At 38.8% G+C, this 18,458-nt stretch overlaps 1 protein-coding gene across 1 annotated transcript in view; it reads left to right on the top strand.

Annotated features, from left to right (window-relative positions):
• Positions 1 to 18,458, top strand: part of LOC108243296 (thrombospondin type-1 domain-containing protein 7A) — a 209,459-nt gene that overhangs the window by 10,926 nt on the left and 180,075 nt on the right. The window contains exons 2-3 of the mRNA XM_017428635.3: positions 7,524 to 7,581; positions 16,121 to 16,284. The gene's annotated coding sequence lies outside the window, so the exon portion shown is untranslated. The remainder of the gene's footprint in view (positions 1 to 7,523; positions 7,582 to 16,120; positions 16,285 to 18,458) is intronic.

Below are 18,458 nucleotides of genomic sequence, written 5' to 3'. Positions count from 1 at the left end.
ACAAAAACACCAACCAAAACTGTAGGAATTCACAAAGAGTAGGGAAAAGATAGACGGTTAGTAATACAGCTGATAAATATTCTTGTCTTCTAGACAAAGTTAAAATATGAAGCTACAATCTAATTAAAATAAATGTATTTTATTTTAAAATACTTGATTAGCCCTTGAAGTTCCTCTACTGATGTGGTTAAAGCATGTGTCTGCAAACTTCTATAATTGTCTTTCAATTTAATTCAGATTATTTATATGCTGTTGTGCCAATTTAGAACAGACGTCATCTTGGGGCATTATACAACAAAAACAAGTCTTTTCAAGTCAGGTTCCAGTTACAGTCAATTCAATTATAGCACAAAACATTTACATACAGGTCTTTATAAAATCCCATTTGCTAAACGTTGTCTGTCTAAGGAAGCCAGCAGATTGCATCAAACCTCCATTTTGTCTAAATCCTCCTTCCTGAGCAGCATGTTGACGACAGCGGGACGGACTGAGGCCCTTCTAACAGAAAGAAACCTCTATCAGAACCAGGACCAGGCTCAGAATGGGCGGCCATCTGCCTCAACCGGCTGGGGTTAGAGAGGACAGGAAAGAGATGCAGACAAACAGAAGGATTGGTCCAGGTGTAGTTCCTATGGTCCAGGTGTGGTTCCTATGGTCCAGGTGTGGTTCCTATGGTCCAGGTGTGGTTCCTATGGTCCAGGTGAGGTTCCTATGGTCCAGGTGTGGTTCCTATGGTCCAGGTGTGGTTCCTATGGTCCCGGTGTGGTTCCTATGGTCCAGGTGAGGTTCCTATGGTCCAGGTGTGGTTCCTATGACAAGAAAAACAAAGAAAAACACATGTTCATAATTGCAATAATAGCAAATACAAACATGGAGAGTGGAGCGAGTAGAGACAGCAGCAGAGTGAAGAAATGTGGTCAGTTTGTCCTCCAGCAGTCTAAGCCTATAGCAGCAGAGCTAAGGGATATCTCAGGCAGCCCAAACCAATCCTAACTACAGGATTTATCAAAAAGGAAAGTCTTGAGCCTGGTGGAGCCTCACGGACAGAAACTGGAAGTTGGAGCCTGAGAACTGAAAGCTCTGCCTCCTGTTCCACTTTCAGAAACTCCAGCAACCACAAGTAAACCTGCAGCTTGAGAGCGAAGAGCTCTTTTAGGAAAATATGGAACAATCAGATCTTTAAAATAAGATGGAGCTCGTTGTTGAGAGCTTTGTATGTTAGAAGCAAGATTTTAAATTCTATTTTGAGTTTTAGTCATGATCTCTCTTTCTAACTCCCATCAGAAGTCTGGCAGCAGCATTTTGGATCAGCTGAAGATGTTTTAGAGAGTTTTCAGCATCATTGCTGGACAAGATGTTTTAATTTGAGTAATATCACACAGGTGGAGGACAACAGGCCTGGTTGTTAATGTGTGAGTGAGAATAAACATCCTGATCAAAAATCACACCAAGGTTCAACTTGTTTCACGGCGGTCTTAAAAGTCGTCAGAGTCGTTAAATTGGATTCCCTCGCAGGTTCAGGTCAGGTCCTTAACCAATCATCTTCTGCACATTATATTAATTTAGCTATGGAGCATCCATAGTCACCACTGGAGGAAAAACACAGAAACTTGCTCTCTAAACTTAGTACCACAACACAAATGTGTTCAGAAAAAAGTCATAATGAGCACCTAAAGTTAGAGCCAACTCATAAAACTTTTAGTTGAATATATGACTTATAAGAATGTTCATTACTTCCTGAAAGTAATAGAGCTAGATACTGAATATAGATTTCTACAATTTTCTAGTCATTAGTGGTATTCTGAATCAAATGTAGGTGGCCCAAACATGGGTGCAGTTCTTGGCAAACTTTGCCAACAAATGAACATATTTTGGTCAAATTAATCCTCTTTTACCAGTAAAATTGATTAGAACTGTCATGTTTTGAACTCTCTGTCAGTAATTAATATATAACCTAAACAAAGCAACATCATTTTTTTCTTTAAAGCAGTTTTTTATTATGTATAAATTTGATACATGAAAGTCTTTTTATTTGCAGGAGCTTGTATTTGGCCCAGTTGTGTTACAATCCTGCAGACGTCAGTTTTTGAACAGAAGTTGTGCTAAACTTTCAAACTAAGTTTGACCCACTTCTTAAACTGCGGTTTCACACGCAGGAGAATGTTGTGATTTTAAAACGCCGTCGCTGGCAGTAACTACATGCAGCATCGGTCAATGAAAAGCTTTTTGTCCCATCTGAAAGGATTCCCTTTTTTTTGCATATAGTGTGACAAATAAGATCTGGCATGTCTGCATTTACTCTGATCTCCTTGATCACCTTTTATTTGACCAAATTGCAGCTTGAATTGGAAACAGTTGAGCTCACATTGTAGCACAGAAGCAGAGCTGGTGGCTGTTGCAGGCCTGTTACACATCCTCTGCAACCAAACGGTACATTTACATGCATTTATGTAACCTTGTTATTATTGTGCTTCTGCTGTAACCTGATTTTTTTTAGGTATTATGCAATGAAGAAGCCTGTTTCCTTCCCAGGGATAAGGGATTAAGGAGACCTACATAATACAGTGAGAATTTCGGTTGAAACCTGATTTCTTGGCAAATTTAAATACCAAATCAGATTTCTACAGCAGCTTTTATAGGATGTCACGTTAAATTCAGACAGAAATGTATTGCTGTGGAAGCAGTTAGGAAGGAAGAAGTGATCACCTGTTGCTATGGGTACAAAAACGTCAAGTGAAAAGCAGTCGAAGTAAGTCTGCTTTTGCAAGTAAGATTCAGTCAGCAGTTGGATTTTTGTCTCATATTTTATTCATGGAGCTCTTTATGTTTCATGATCTTTGGCTTTGGTTTCTTTCTTGCAGTCTGGACTGTGTTGGATTGGGTGGATTGGTCTTTTATTTTGTTATGAGGCATTTAACATCAGTAGCTTCATCAGTTTGTTAAAGTGATGCTTTCATTCATTCGATCGTTGCTCATGTTGGTGTAAATGTTGCTCAAACGTCATCGTGGTTAGCACTGCAGTTCCTGTAGCTCAGTGGTCTCCAATCCTGGTCCTGGAGGGCCACCATCCTGCAGGTTTTCCTTGTTTCTCTGCTCCAACACACCTGATTTGAATCAATGGGTGATTAACAGGCTTCTGCAGAACATGAAGAAGTGATTTAACCTCTGAATCAGGTGTGTTGGAGCAGAGAAACAAGGAAAACATGCAGGATGGTGGCCCTGAGGACCAGGATTGGAGACCACTGCTGTAGCTCCTCACTGGACTGTGACGGTCCCAGACAAAGTTTTCACTTGGAATTACACTGAATTGGTACTTATTAAACTTCTACATACATGCATTTGTACAGCAACTACTTCTGCGTACTTTGTGCATGGATGCATGGGCTTTTAGGTTTTGTAATTTTTATGCTTTTTAAATAATTTAACTTTATTTACAAATGTTTTTCACATAGAAATACGTTGAGATCTCTTCACTTCCTTCAAACACATTGTTCTCTTTGAAATCTACTTCAGCAAACTTGCTCTGTTTTTGTCTTTTTATGCTACTTTAAGCATTTAGTTAGTTAAATTTTTGCCTACTTTCTTACTTTTAGTTTACAGCTCACCTTTCTTTTAGCCTAAATACTTCAGTTTCTGCTTTACAGGGATTTCCGACTTTGAATGAAAGTAAATTTGTCTCACAAATGTTTTTGAACAAAATTTCAACGACGCCTAAAGATAACGAGAACACCACAAGTATAATTTCCTACTAAAGACAACATGCTTCCTGTTGTCACTATTTGTCAGATGAGAAGCCCACACACGCAAAAAAAAACCTCTTCAAGTCCTTCTGGAGCTGCGGTTTCCCTGTCACAACAAGCTGTTTGGTTGTAAAAGTTTATATCAAGTTTGTTAAGCAAATAGAAGAAGGCGTGAGTGGATGGAAGTATTGATACAAGATCAGACCGACAGCAGAAGCTTCTGCTGCAGCTCAGAAACTGAAACAGTTTTTATTGCTTGTTTGTACAGATGCTGATATAAAAAAAAACAGAATGCCTAATTTAGATCTTTTACAGCAACAAGAAAAATGTGAGTAATTTATGTATGTAATCTTTTGATCTGCTGGGTTCTTCTGAACAGCTGAACAAAATAAACTTTGATCACTGTGTGTTCCTGTTATTGGGACTAAAGACGCTCAGACTTAAAAGTGATCTGCTACGGTTGCTGTTCACCTGCTTTTCTTTGGTCATTACCAGATTCTTTGCTTCCTGTCCTGCTGATTCCATTTCATATTTCTGCAAAATGTTTTTTTGTTCTGTTTTTCTAAACATAACTGCTTTTAATTGTGCGTGGACAAATAGAAGCACCTCTGTATTCACTGTAACAAGTTTTATTTACCAGAATTTATTAAATGGGAAACATCAGATCACCAGAACCATGTAAAAGGAAGCATTTCTCAACCAACTTAGGGCTGTTGGTTTTGTGGAGTTTAGTAAAGATTGGCACCATGGGAGGAAGTGTTAGCCTTCGATCATTTTATGACGAGAAATGTAAAGTTGTAGCTGTTTTGGTCAAACATTGAAACTAATATTATTATGTGCAATGCCATTCAGTATTGAAGATTCACTCCCACAGTATGTGTTGTGAACTTTAGCTCAATATTTGTAATATTAACTGAGGCGTAGCCATTTTTGTGTTGGGAATATTGATTGGCTTCAACTCCATAAGTTGATCAGTTGCAGATGTGCATCCATTAATTACTTACTGAGAGTTTCATTAAAACTAGTGCTTCATGAGACATTTTGGTAACAGACAGACCCACCTACAGAAGAAAAAATGTATCACCCGCCTTCGCTTTTTGGCATCAGGCGATATTAAACCTAAAATTTGCTGAGAATACCTTGTTTTTCTTTAAGCCAAACAGAAAGCAAACAGAATTTGCAGCACTATCCTGGATTAGTTTATGTATATTGCTTAGGCTGAAAAGTGGTGGGGGAAGGGAATGCTTTCTGAGGGTGGAGCATTTCATGAATCAAACGAGCTGCAGAGAGCAGAAATCTGTCAGAACGGAGGAGAAATTCCTTTCGGGAACATATTGTAAATGACTTTCATTATATTCAGAAGCGATCAGAATGTTTGGTTAATAAGCAAACTTCTCAATCCATTACAACAAATTTAAACTTCTCATCTGAGCAACCCATTGTCCTTCCAACCTTGTCGGTGAACGCGGGGCCGAAGAGCTGCTGCCGCCCTGTCATTTTTGTTTAATTCTCAGCTCAGAAGCAGAACATCGGCACGTTGAGTCGTTAATGAGCTTTACTTCCAAACACGGGCATGCATGTGCGCAGGAACGCAACAGCGTCGCTGCAGAACGCACGGGGAACGAAGTGCATGCTCTCATTAAAAAAACACACACATGCATGCACATTCTTGCCTGTCAAATCATATTAGCATCAGGTCAGGATCCCTTTTTTAAGCTGGTTGCCATGGCAGCATGGAGAGGGCCTAGGGTCGCTCCTACAGGCGTCTCCAACAACAGCAGTACGACTGGTGGAACCAGACAGGATTACGCCTCGCTGCTGGGGTGGAAGCATGAATAATTGAAGTGCTGTTGATTCATAGGAAACTTATCATCAAGCAGGTTCAAATATTTAGATTTTCTCTTCAAACCATGTTGTCGATTTCTGAATCGAATTAAGTTTTTAAGATGGTTTTAAGACAAAAGTTAAAACCAAAAAAAAACCCATTTTTCACATCAACGTGTGATTCGTTTCTGCTGACATGAGGCCAGCAATGTGGCCGAACTCCACGAACGTTTTGACCTGATATAATCGCTGCAGCGCGGTCACATGACCTTCGAGCATGTTTGGCTTCATTTCCAACATTTATCTGGTTGCTTAACTTTGATCAGTGTTTCCAAGCAACAAATCAGAAATAAGATCACACACATGTTGGAGTATTAGGCTCACTCAGGAGAAACAAACTAAAACAGAAGTTTTTCTCCTTTTTTCTGTTTAAAATGTTGACATTAAAGTCAAAATTATATTGACAGAAAAAGTGGAACTTTAGAATTTCATGCCAAAGAAAGCGTTGCCAAATGTTCCTAAATCTTCTGTCTTAGACAAAATATATGACTTAAATGATAATCTGCCAATAAAAAAGTACAGTAAGTGTTTGTTGTGTTTTTGCCAGTTAAATCCCAAATCATCCCTTATCTACAACTTGGGAATCATCCGCTTTAATTACTTTTGATTTCATTTGGCTTGCTTTTAGACCGTCTAAACAATGTTTCTGACAAACTCGGCGTGCCAAGTCTGGTTCTGCTCTTAAAAAAACTGAACTGTGCCAAAACTGTTTGTCGAACGCCCATCCACCCCTTTTTTCTTTTGAACGCAAAACATCTATCTAATTTTAAAATCAAAGTAAATTTTTTCAAGCATCTTTTAGAAATACTTCGATTACGTCAATGCAAATTAATTTCATTCACCTCAGATGGGAATGAAACAGCCTGTAATTATATTTAAGTGGCTAAATACAATAAAACCCATTAATCCTTAACAGACTGTGGAAAGTTGGAAACAAAGCTGCAGTAAATGAGGTGTAAGGAGAAACTTCAACAGTTGTAATCTTTTACAGTCTGTGTTTGGATTGATTGAACAAGCAGTAAATATTTTATCTTCACACTGATCAAAAAGCAGAGTTTGCAAAAATAGGACTATCATTTAATGTTACTCATGATTTTAATTCATTTACTCTGTTTATAAAATACCAGAGAAGGTGTCCTAAGGTGCTTATTCCAGTTTTGCAAACGTACTGACAGGTATGAAACGTGAAAAACTACAAAAAGCTGATTTAGCACAGAGACAATAACAAACGCACGTCTTTGATAACCAAAAGCTGCTTTTAAAATCCAGAATTTAACGTGTTTGATAGCATTGATAAACTCTGATAAACCTTCAGAATATTCAATTAAATTAATTAGAGGTTCATCTACAACGGATTAGCTTTTAAAGTCAACCTGATTGAAGATGGCTGCTATAGCTAATTGACTTTAGAAAGCACAGAAAAGGCAACAACTCAGACAGTTTTACTGATATTGAGCTAAAGCGTGGTGTGGTAGTAGCTGAGAGTTATTCACAACATGTAGTCCGAGTGCTAACACATCGCACAACATATTGAAATATTGTCCAATATCTTTAATATTTCAATCATTTGTCAACATTTAATGGTCCTAGTTTAAACCTCTGGCATGAAAGGTGGCAGGAGATTTGCTTTTTATCCAAGAAATACTACAGGGCTTTTATTTTTTAGTAGTTTTCCTTTTCTTAGTTTTATATTTTATTATTTTTTACTTTCCCTTGATTTTAACTTTTTGTTCAGCTGTTTTAGAGTTTAAAGTACAGTGCATTGAACTTTCTTTGTTTTAAATGTGCTTTTTAAATAAAGTTACTTTGATTTGAATTGGTCTGATTATAATCTACATGTGTCACACTTCCTGCTTTACTCTGAAAAGCCGTGTTTGTTGTGTTCTTCTTCCTGTCAAGCATGCCACTCAGCTGTCCTTCATCTGTCATCTGTTGGTCCTCCGGCTGCTCAGGCTGGGTAAGTTTCAGTTTAATTTGGAATTTCTTTTATGCTATTTTGACACATTTTTTTTAAACTTATCGTTGAGTAAAACTTTTCCAAGGTAGAAATACTGATTGCAAGTATTTGAAGAGACTCATCTGTTTTCCTTCAGCCATTAACTCCGTCTGCACTGAGCAGAGAAACTGTCAGTGCTGATAAATTTGCCGTACAGATTGATTCCCTGCCTCAGAGACGTCAGGCCGTTAGCTGCAATGCAGTCTTTGGTACGTTCATCTGAAACTCTGTTAGACTTCAGCTGACCTGAAGCTCGATCTGAACTGCAGGTGAAATCAGCGTAGAAGTATAAAAGTTATCCAGACACTTTCTGCCTGGAGGTGAAAGGAGGGAAATAAAAAGATCAGAAAATCTGACCCATAAGCAACAAAAGTGCAGAAACTCTTACATCACATTCAGCTGGTCAGACTTTATGTCAAAGAACCTTCTGCTTTTGTGCAGGTATGAAGGTACTTCAGAAATTATTCACAGCAGAGTTAACCCTTTTTTAACAAATCCTGTCATGTTTTTGTTTATTTTTAAACGTAGAGTGATTTGTGTGTTCGCTGCAGTCGATAAGATGTGATGGCTTGAATCAATTTGACTCAAAGATCACAATCAGTTGTCGATGTCCATCCATCCAACGACTGTTTTCTGAAAGTTTCGCTCCATGAGATATTTGCTAACAGACAAACACCTGCACACGCTGAGACAATTACACGACTGCCTGCTTTTCATGGCGGTGGGCAATAATTCTGCTCTGTGCTTTTGCAGATTTTTCAACTCATAATTTTGTTGCAATAAACGGAATTCAGCTGTAGCTATAATGAGCTTAATTAATTATGTTTATGAGCTCAAATTTTACGCTTTTATGCTCAACGGACTGAAAGTTGTTAGAAATCGAGACACGTGTCAGAAATGAGTTAACAGTGACTCTTCGCTGTATGTTGGAGTTTATTTACAGATACTGAAACGTTAAACAGTGCAAAAACTGGCAAACGTACTCTGAGAGCCGTTCCAAAAAACTTCATGGCAATTAACAATGTAACTGTGGGAGAGAAGTGGGATGTGTGTGTGTTTGTGTGTGTGTGTGTGTGTGTGNGGGGGGGGGATGTGAACTGTGAGATGGTGCTGATTAAATAATTATTAAGAATGGGTAAGGAGCTGAAAATTATTTTAGCTTGATTAAAATAATGAGAGGAACAGTCTGTCGTCACAAATATGCATCTACATTACGGGTGAGGAACCTCGGACCCCGCATCGGGAGCCGATCTGTGTTCATCGGGTTGTCCTGTCAGACACAGCCAGTTGACCCAGGTGGACAGTTGAATCTCAACAGGTGGTTGCAGAAACTGTGGTTCACCTGCAGGACAGAAGGTCTGCAGCTGCAGGAGCACCAGCTGGTTTGGTTCTGGAGGACGTCTAACTGTTGGTGCCAAGCTTGATGGTGTCGAATGACCATTAGTTTCACTAACAAAGGCACTTGAAGCTGGCGTTGATTTATTAATAGAAAGGAAGAGGAACTCTTGAGTCTGGTTTCAGCCAGGGAAAACTGAAAGAAATCGTAAAACTTGAAAAACAACTCACTCACTTGACTCAGATGTCTCAGGGTGTCTCAGGGTGTTGGTGCTGCTGCAGTGGATATTCAGTTTGTAACAGATACTAGTAAAACCCAGAAGCACCCAGAGAGCACGAACTTCCGCCGCGGCCACAGCGTGATTAAAAAGTAGTGCAATCCGGATCATAATCTGGATCAGCACCAGAATTGAATCCATTGTTTCCCGTAACAACCCCAACATTTCCTGAACATTTAACTCAAATCTGTTCTTTAGTTTTTACCTGATCTTTGCTGACAGACAGAAACAAACCAAGGGTCACGTGTAGGAGCAGAGACAAGTTTTAACAAAGAGGTGACCTTGTTCTTTTGACCCCATGAACCTTGAAATCAACAGTGATCACCCCTGACCCATGAGATTCCTGTTATACAGCTGCAGAGTTGAAGCTAAGGCTGACCTTTGACCATGAACTTTGACCAGATCACCACCAAATTATTACCCTTTGTTCCTTGCACCATGTTTGACGTTTCCTGAACGTTTCCTGAACGTTTCCTGAAAATCTGTTCGTAACTTTTTGAGTGATCTTGTCCGCAGACAGACAGACTGATTTTCCACATATGAAGTTCATGTTTGTTTGTTTTTTTTTTAATGGAATGCATATCTCCCATCTCCTTTCATACCAAAGTTTTAAACAAAGATGTGTAATCGGTCAGCCCTTGGTGCATGTGTTGGAGATGAGTCTCAGCTACCACCTCACCAAATTTGAGCTCAATATCAGTAAAAGTGACTAAATGCAAACGTGAATCAGTTGTAGAATACTTCCTGAAAGTTTCATTAAAATCCATACAGCGATTGACAAAATATTTTGCTGACAGAGTTGACTCCAAACAGTTAATGAGTTGTAGATGCACATCCAGTGACCGTGTTCTGAGTTTCATTGGATATTTTGCTAACACACGCAGGGACTCTTGCAGATAAATGATTGCCCACCTTTCTCCTTTCGGTGGAGGCTGATTAACGATGTGGAGAACAGGAGAAGAAAGACGAGCAAAGAGGGGAGAGAGTGAGCCGACGTGCACTTCAACTTTAATGTGATGTCTGCAGTAAGGCTCAAATTTAGCCAACTAGAATCCTGGTTCTACTTTTACACCTTCTTTCCAGCCCCCCACCCACATCAGAAAGGACACTGTTGTCCATTTTGCAGTAATTAGTATTGGCATTTTATTCCCATTTTATCGTCACACCTTCGGCAGCTCTTCAGCATCAGTGGCACCAAACGGCTCTCCTGGACATCTGCATGTGCTTTTTTGAGATCTAATGTTGGCTTTTTATACAGAAAAGACTGTTTCAAAGGTCAGATAGTCAGAGTTTATTCTGCAGAAGGAAGCAAATGCTAATGAACCAACAGGAGCTTTGACAGGAGACATTTGTTAAAATATATTGAGACTGAAGCCCTTGAGCCAAAATCTGCTAAAAATGATCAATGTTAGATTTCAGCTCAGGTCCTAATTTAAGATCAAGATGAAGAAAATGTGCTGCTCCTAATCTGTGCCGACCTTTGTGCATGCTAGTGGGGATATAGTCCTGTAAACAAATAACTTTATATTGTTTGAGTAATAAGCACAAACTTGCATAATGCAAAAAGCAAAAAAAAACCAAAACTGCATGAATAATAGTGTCCTCCAAAAGCAAAAGACTCGCAAACCTATTAGATCAAACTAAACAAAGCAACGGGTTTTTATTGCTTCTGCCATAAAATTAATTTATATTGTAAATTCGCCGTGAGATACAAGTGTATTCAGTTGTAAATCATGTTGCAGCGAGGATGAGACTACAGCGCTGATGTGCAGAACACTGCCAGAGGTGGTTTGCAATCCAAACCTTATAGATCTCTTCTTATTGTGCTTTATTATTGTGTTTGCATTGCTTTTCTCTCAGCGCCTTCTCACTCTCCAAAGTAAATCACCCCCTGTAACTAAGTTTGGAAGCTCCACAGTTCTGCTCTCGTGTTGCACGCTGATCTCATTGTATCACACCGTGGTGCATTATGTGCCATATATTCGTACGCCACCGAATCCTCACTGTGTCTGTGAGGGGATGTTTTGACTTGGCGAGACAAAGTGATGCTGTGGCGTCGCGTCCCTTCTCCACCTTGTGAGTCATCGTCTCGAGACCCAGTTTCCAGCGATCTGTGGGCTCGCCGCTCGTGTTGTGACACGGTGTCATTGTCCTCAGCTGTGTGAGTCACACATTAAATCCACCCTGAGCTGGAATCCATGACAAACGTCATAAAACATTTATAGATACTACCCTGTGCTGCATCTTTGTAAAGTTTTATAAAACAACTTTTTTACCTTGTTGCTGTTTTCCAGACCTATTAAAAGCTTGTTGGTTCTATACAATTTGAATATTTTAGCTCGTTAGCTAGTTCTCGATCTGTCAGCGTCGCATGTTTTGTGTGACACAAAAAGAAGCGTGTATTTCAGCATCCTCGTTCAACATGTTGGATTAATGTCATTAAAGCAAACCTAAACAAGGTTTGACCTTAAACCAAATCATGTTTGAGTGAAAAAAAAGGAAAGCAGAGAAGTAAAAAGTAACTGAACATGTTTCCATTGATGATGTTTACTTTCTGCTGTGCTGAGGGAGAGCCAGGCACCTTTAACAAAACCAACAGCTTTAAGGACTTTGAGTAAAAAAAATAAAAACAAAAAAAAAATCATTTTACATTCGACAAAAGGGTAATTCAGAAAGATTCTGAGCCCTCTGAGAAAAGAGTCTTGGTGCATTTTTTACATGCAGCCTCATATATTCTGTATTTATGAAAAGAATCTGAAAAAGTCAGAGAGAAATGACTCAAACAAGTCAATCAATCCGACCTTCAAGTAGTTCATGTTGGATTTAAATTAATTCAGGAGTTTTAAATCTAGATTTTTAACTGTCTCTGTGAATCTTTATGCCCAGTTTATACAAATAATGGAATTTTATGAACAAATTAATGGCAAAAAACAGTTGGACTGGAGTCATATTTGTTGGAATGAGGGGAAAAAAAAGATTTTTTTTGTTGTTTGTGTTACTAAAAACGAGTTGTTTCTCAGATTTAAACCTCGCACTGCTGATTGCAAATTAATTTAGTTGTTGCTTTGCTCTGATTCCTAAATAATGTGCTGAAGCTCAAATTATGTTTTGTTTTTTACATTAATAAACAGTTTTGTTTCTTACGAGTGATTGCAATAGCTTTGCCATCTTATTTCTTTTCTACATTTTTGATTTTGGGAGTATTTTAAAATGATCCGACTGACTAAGTCAACACTCCTGAAGTTAAATCATGAGTGATAACACGTAAAAGAAACGTTTCATGTCATTTAATTTACTATAAATACAACCTGTTATGCAGCCTTGTATTTTAAACTCTCGGAGGTAGAAACATAACGTGACCTCGGTGCTTCAGGCTGCTTGTGGATTATCCCGCTCTGCCTTTAATTGTTTGTAAAGAAACCACAAATCCCTGATAAGCAAATTGCAGAGGAACATAAAAACACGAGGCAGTTCTTTTGAATAATTTAACAGCACCTCTACAAACTAAGGGCTAATGATGAATTAAATAGCAGTAACTTACAACAGCAAAGAAATGGAACAATGAAACTTGTGTGGTGCACCCAGGGGAGAAATGGTTTGCTGCAGTAAATGAAAAGAACGGCATCAAAGAGATAGGCCTATTATTTTGATGGCGGGGGCTGGTGCATGTGGTTTTACTTGCAATAAATGGCGGTCAGCGAGCTCGCAGGCTGGAGAAGCAGAAGCAAATGTGCAGAGAATGATGAACGTATTTATGTGACCGGATTGAGCAGCAAATCATCTGTTAATCACCTAAACACAGTTGGAGCCATTTTCCTTTTAGAAAAATGTTCCATTTAAAAAATATTTTTCAGTTTCTTGCAGAAGCTGCTAAATTGCTCTAATCAAAACCCCAAGAAAAACTTTCTTTGCCTCACGAAGCAGGTGATTCTGCTGCTGCTTCTGTGGTGTTTTTATGCATCTTCGGTGTTTTAAACTATTTCTGTCTGACTGGATGAATGGTTTACAACTGTGGATTTTATTGTTTAACATAAACGATCATTCTAAGCATGTCTTTAAAATCTAAAGAATAAAAACAGTTGTTGCAGCTCTCCACAGTCTTTAAAGAGAGAGTTTGGGTTGTTTGAAGTGGAGCAGTAAGTATCTTACCTGTTGGCTGTCTGACCAATCTCAGTTCGGAGAATCAAAACTTCTCATGGAGGAGAATATTAACAGGACCCTGGTCCCAAGACTTAGAAGCTATTGAGGAAAAGAATCCTATTTTTTTTAATAAAAATATTAATAAAAAACATAAAATGCTTTAAAATAAGATACAATTAGTTGTCTTATTACTCTAGTCTAATGAAACAGGCCAACATGGTTTTCATGATATGGAGGTTATTTACTTTTTGTTTTTCTAAAATAAATGAACCACCATGTTTAGGAGGAGGGAATATAATGATGAGGATGAGGAGGATGAGGAGGAGGAGGGAGAAACGGAGGTCAGCACCGGGTCAAACGGCAGGAAGACGTTGCCGAGTCCGCCTCGAGTCCCCCGGTGGTCTGGATGCACTTCCAATTTGTGGAGCACATTTGCATATATTTTCAAACTCGCTGGTGTTTTAGTTTTTGCGGCATATTTCCTTTTGCTTCTGTCTGTTTTGTGTGATTGCATATTTTTTCTTTTGCTGCATTTGTTTCTTGTGTTTTGGAGTTTGCATCATTCATCTGCTTGTGACACATTTCACCGTTTGCACCTGTCGGCCATCATAGACTTATTTTTTCATTATAGATTTCACTATTCTAATTCACATCTCAGTTTCACAGCAGTTCAGGTGAACTCTGTTTCTTTTATTTTTATTTAACTCCGTCAGTTTTCCATCCAGAGCTGCTTTGTGGCACAGCTGGTTGGCGCTCTTGCTTCACAACAAGAAGGTCAGAAGTTCAACTCTCGGCTGGGCCCTTTCTGTGAGACGTTTGCACTGACTGCTGCAGATAGGCAGCAGTTCTCCATCAATCCTGCACAGGATGAAGAAAATGGATGAACTACTTCTGCTTCAGAATGTTATGTGGATTGGGTACATTTAACACGTTCCATTTTGCAACAATGCTTTCACACCAGCTGTGTTCTGTGTAGTTACAGATGTAATTAAATATCGGAGGAAAAATAGCACAGTGTTAAAGTTTATAAAATAGCATTCGCTGCTTGTCTTAGGTGGCTGAAATCCGCCTTTTAACAAGCACCAGTCGAAAAAGCCATTAGTTTAATTCAGCTTCTCCTTCATCAAATCTGAGATTTCTCGGACTGATAAGAACTTCTCCACAGAACCCACTTCAAAATAAAAAAAACAAACAAAAAAACAATTCCTTTCAAGGCTTCTGTGTGTTATTTGTCTAAATTGGCTGAAGGTACTTGCAGTAAGGCCTATTAGTGATGCTGGGATGAGTTCACCGCTCCCAGCATGTTTACTGATTTTAAAATGCATGGTGGGTTGTATTTTGGAACAGAAGAGTCCTTTTGCAAAGAAGATTCTCTGATTTCCTTCCGCTGTTGTTGCCTGGTTAGCTTTTCCAGTTTGTAGACAGAAGCTTAAATGTTTTGAAGGAAAAAGAGTAGATAAGTTTGGGCTGGAAATAAGCACAGATTTTACTGCTAAGAGCAAGATCTTTGGTTTAAAATCAAGGTTGGACCAAATTCCCTGCAAAGATTACCTTCTTCTTCCTGTCATGGAAGCAGGAAGTAATGTAATTACCTTTGTTCATCTGTCTATTAGCGAAATATTTCATGAATCCGCTGGATAAATTTTAATGAAACACTCATAAAGTAATAATTGGATGGACCTCTTTGGGAGTCAACCCAGTTCAACATGGCCGCCACAGCTAATTGACTACAAGTAGTAGCTTTGGCATGCAAGGTTTCAGTTTCAGATTTAGAAAGAATCAAATTATAATTCTTCCAAATACATTCAGCTGTGGGCTAATTTTATGGACTCATGCAGAATGCAGCAGGTTTTATGAGACTCTATAATGTTGATAAAAATGTGTTTTCTTGGAGCTAATTAAAAATGTCTTATTTACTTGCTGTGTGGAGATTTATTAAACATTTGGTTATGAGAAGTTTTAAATTGACTGATTTAAATTCCTTATTTTAACTGAAAACTCATAATGCAACACATGGCCATCATGTTCATTTTAATAAAAATTCAAATATAATAAAGTGAATTAAAAAAAAAGTTGCAATATATGTGAAGTTTATTGTCAAGCCTACAGATTTCCATAAATATGCATGGAGGGGATTGTTGTGGAATTGTGAACACCGTGAAAATACACATTGTCAACAGACTGAGTACCAGCTGCCACAGAACCATATGCATGGAATAAAATGTACCAGTGATGAGTTTACATTTTCAAACTCTGCAAGCAAGAAACTGCTGTGTGCAGAGCAATCAGTTATCATTGCCATTATCTGAATTATCTGTGGTATTTTGCTGCCACGGGAACCATAAGTGCAATTTACGTGAACGGCGGAAAGATGAGAATCACTCAAGATGTCAAACTCTTACGTCTCAAAATAAGCCTGGGACGTAAAGAGCAGACTCATCCAACAAAGTGTATTACACAGGATGAAATTTATGAAATGTCACGTACTTTTTTTTTCTTCATGTGGTTCTGTTTTTGCTTTCACATTGTATACCAAAGGTGAAAAGCTTTTTAACCTCATTTTAAGGACTTCTTTTAAAGTCAATTATTTACAATCCTTTGCACTTTTATGGTCACTTCCAGTAACTTCTGTGGTACTTCATTGTTCCTGCTTCTGTTGGCTATAAAATTATTCTTGAATAAATACTTCTCTTTATGACTTTGGCTGGCTTCTGAACACAACTTAGCTTTGTCGTTCTTTCTTTCAGATGATGTGCTCCTGTTTGCTACATCGTGTGGACACCGCTAACACCTCTCACCTCCAGTTTGCAGCCAGATTAAAAGGCTGGAATGAGATTCACCACCTCCAAGCCTGACGCCGTGGAAAGGATGGATTGCTGTTTCCAAGTTGGGATGAGTTGCTGCCTCTAAGGTACTGTACTGACAACCCCATCCTAGTTCCATGGTTCTCAAACTGTGGTACAAAGTACCCAGGATCCCTCTTCTGGTTCTTAGAAGTAATTTTGGTAACAGATATTTACAGTTTGTTTTTTTAAAAAGCAATGAAAGATCAGTGGTTCAACCAAGCTACACTCTTGGCTCCAATCAGGAACTACTTGAAACAAAAGTGCAATAAAGAATATTTTGAGAACCACTGTGGAAACTAGAGTGAATGATTAACCAGTGTGCCTGTGGCTACTTAACCAGCACTAGTAACGTCTCCTTAGGACATTTTTAGCTACTAAATGTGCAAAACTGCAAGGAAATTCTGTTCAGTTTATCTCAAATTTGGAGGAAACTCTAAGACTACGACGCACGTGGTGTTTTTCTCAGCGATGAATGCATGAAACCATCCATCTTACCCACAGCATTCAACCAGGGTTAGGTGTGGTTTTTGTATCTCAGGGGTTCCTCCTGAATAAGTCCGGTGACCAAAAATGTTTGGAGTACGGAGTCGAAGATGAGGCACAGGCTGGTCAGGATTCCCCCTACTTTTAGTTCAAGAGTTAAAATGTGAAGATTGATCAAATTATTAAGATTATTTAGAGACTGAGTGGTCTTTTTTAGGTTTGTATATAGAATTTTGGGACACATTATCAGTTGTGGACCTTGGGCTCATCTGGTGTTTAGACCATTACCACGAGACACCCAGCTGAGGATGATGAGGGCTCAGTTGGGTTTGTTGATTGGTTGACGTTGGGATGAAGAAGTGGGTTTGGTTTTTATGGTGGGACTTGGACAGCCTGGTATTTTCTGAGGCGGTACCCTTTTTAAAAACTTGAGAACCACTGTCCTGGTACAAGCCGGGCCCACTACCAAAATGGATTTCTGTCATCTCAAAACAACTCCAACATTTAAAGTATGATAGTGGTTCATGCAAACACTATTTTATAAACCTTTACATCTTTCGTCAAGTTATTCCAGCACACATTATAATTTGTTTTACCAAAAGTGCCCTCAGGCTGTTCAGGATTACAGCTTTATTCTACTGCTGCTATTTGTGCTTGCAAATACCTAAAGAGTTTCTAAAACAGTGTTTCCATAAACTACTACGTGCTCATTAAGGAGACATAAATGTTTTATTATTAAATGCATTTTTCCAGTGTAGTATTCTGCACAACGCTGCTTCATCTCTTCTTTAGAATGACTTAAGACAATCTTCAAGAACCAGTAAAGGAAGTCCAATTTCCTTTTATTTAAACCTGGACGTTAGATTGGTTTGTTATTCTAAACTGCTTATAGGCACGAACACGAATGGCCTCTTTCTTTCTGGATATTAGCCCTTTAAAAACAAATTGTTCGGTGTGTGCCCTGCCTGATTTTTCACTGTCAACTGCGGTCTTAATTATCTAAAGTGAAATTATTCTCACAGAGTTTAAACTAAATGGCTCCATCTGCTCGTTAGAGTTTTTGGTCTCTAAAAAATCAAAGCATAAAGACAGATTGGAGCTGAGAGACAGATAAATACTGGTGTTCACATCCTTGCACATCCTAAAATAGCATTGTATTAATGCAAGTGGGTCCGTTCATGAGTCTTAAACAAGGACAGACAGTGTTGATTAATGAGATGCATCCTCATTTTGTAAAAGGAAGACCTTGTTGGAACAGACATCATCTCAGTTAACAAGTGTCCTTCGTAACTTATTGATGCGAAGTGTTGACTGTGGTGTAATACAGATGAGGGCAATGACACGTTTGACTGATGCGCTTCTGTTTTCATGGATGGACTGTGCAGAAACATTGGCTGCTCCTTTCATTTCTCCTCAAATTGAATTTATTATTGCCTGCCGCCAAAGGTGTGGATGTGCGTTTGTTTGTCTGCAGCGTTAGCAAAATATCTCATAAACCACTAGTTGGATGTCAATGAAACTCTCAGAAATTAATCATTGGATGGATCTCTACAACCGATTATCTTTTGAACCACCACATCAAGATGGCCACCAGGGCCGTAGCTCCCACTGAGGACCCCGAGGTCCGGACCTCAGTGTTTTATAAAAACATGAATCCAAACAAGGCTTTTGAACGGCGTGGTTCTCTGCGTAGCTCCACCAGTTTCCTGTAGGAGGCGCTGCAACTGTGTGCAGCTGCAGCCAAACTCAATGTCTA

This window comes from Kryptolebias marmoratus, linkage group LG16 (genome assembly GCF_001649575.2).
Source record: "Kryptolebias marmoratus isolate JLee-2015 linkage group LG16, ASM164957v2, whole genome shotgun sequence".
NCBI classification, from domain to species: domain Eukaryota; kingdom Metazoa; phylum Chordata; class Actinopteri; order Cyprinodontiformes; family Rivulidae; genus Kryptolebias; species Kryptolebias marmoratus.
This window is presented reverse-complemented; position numbering and strand designations above follow the sequence as displayed.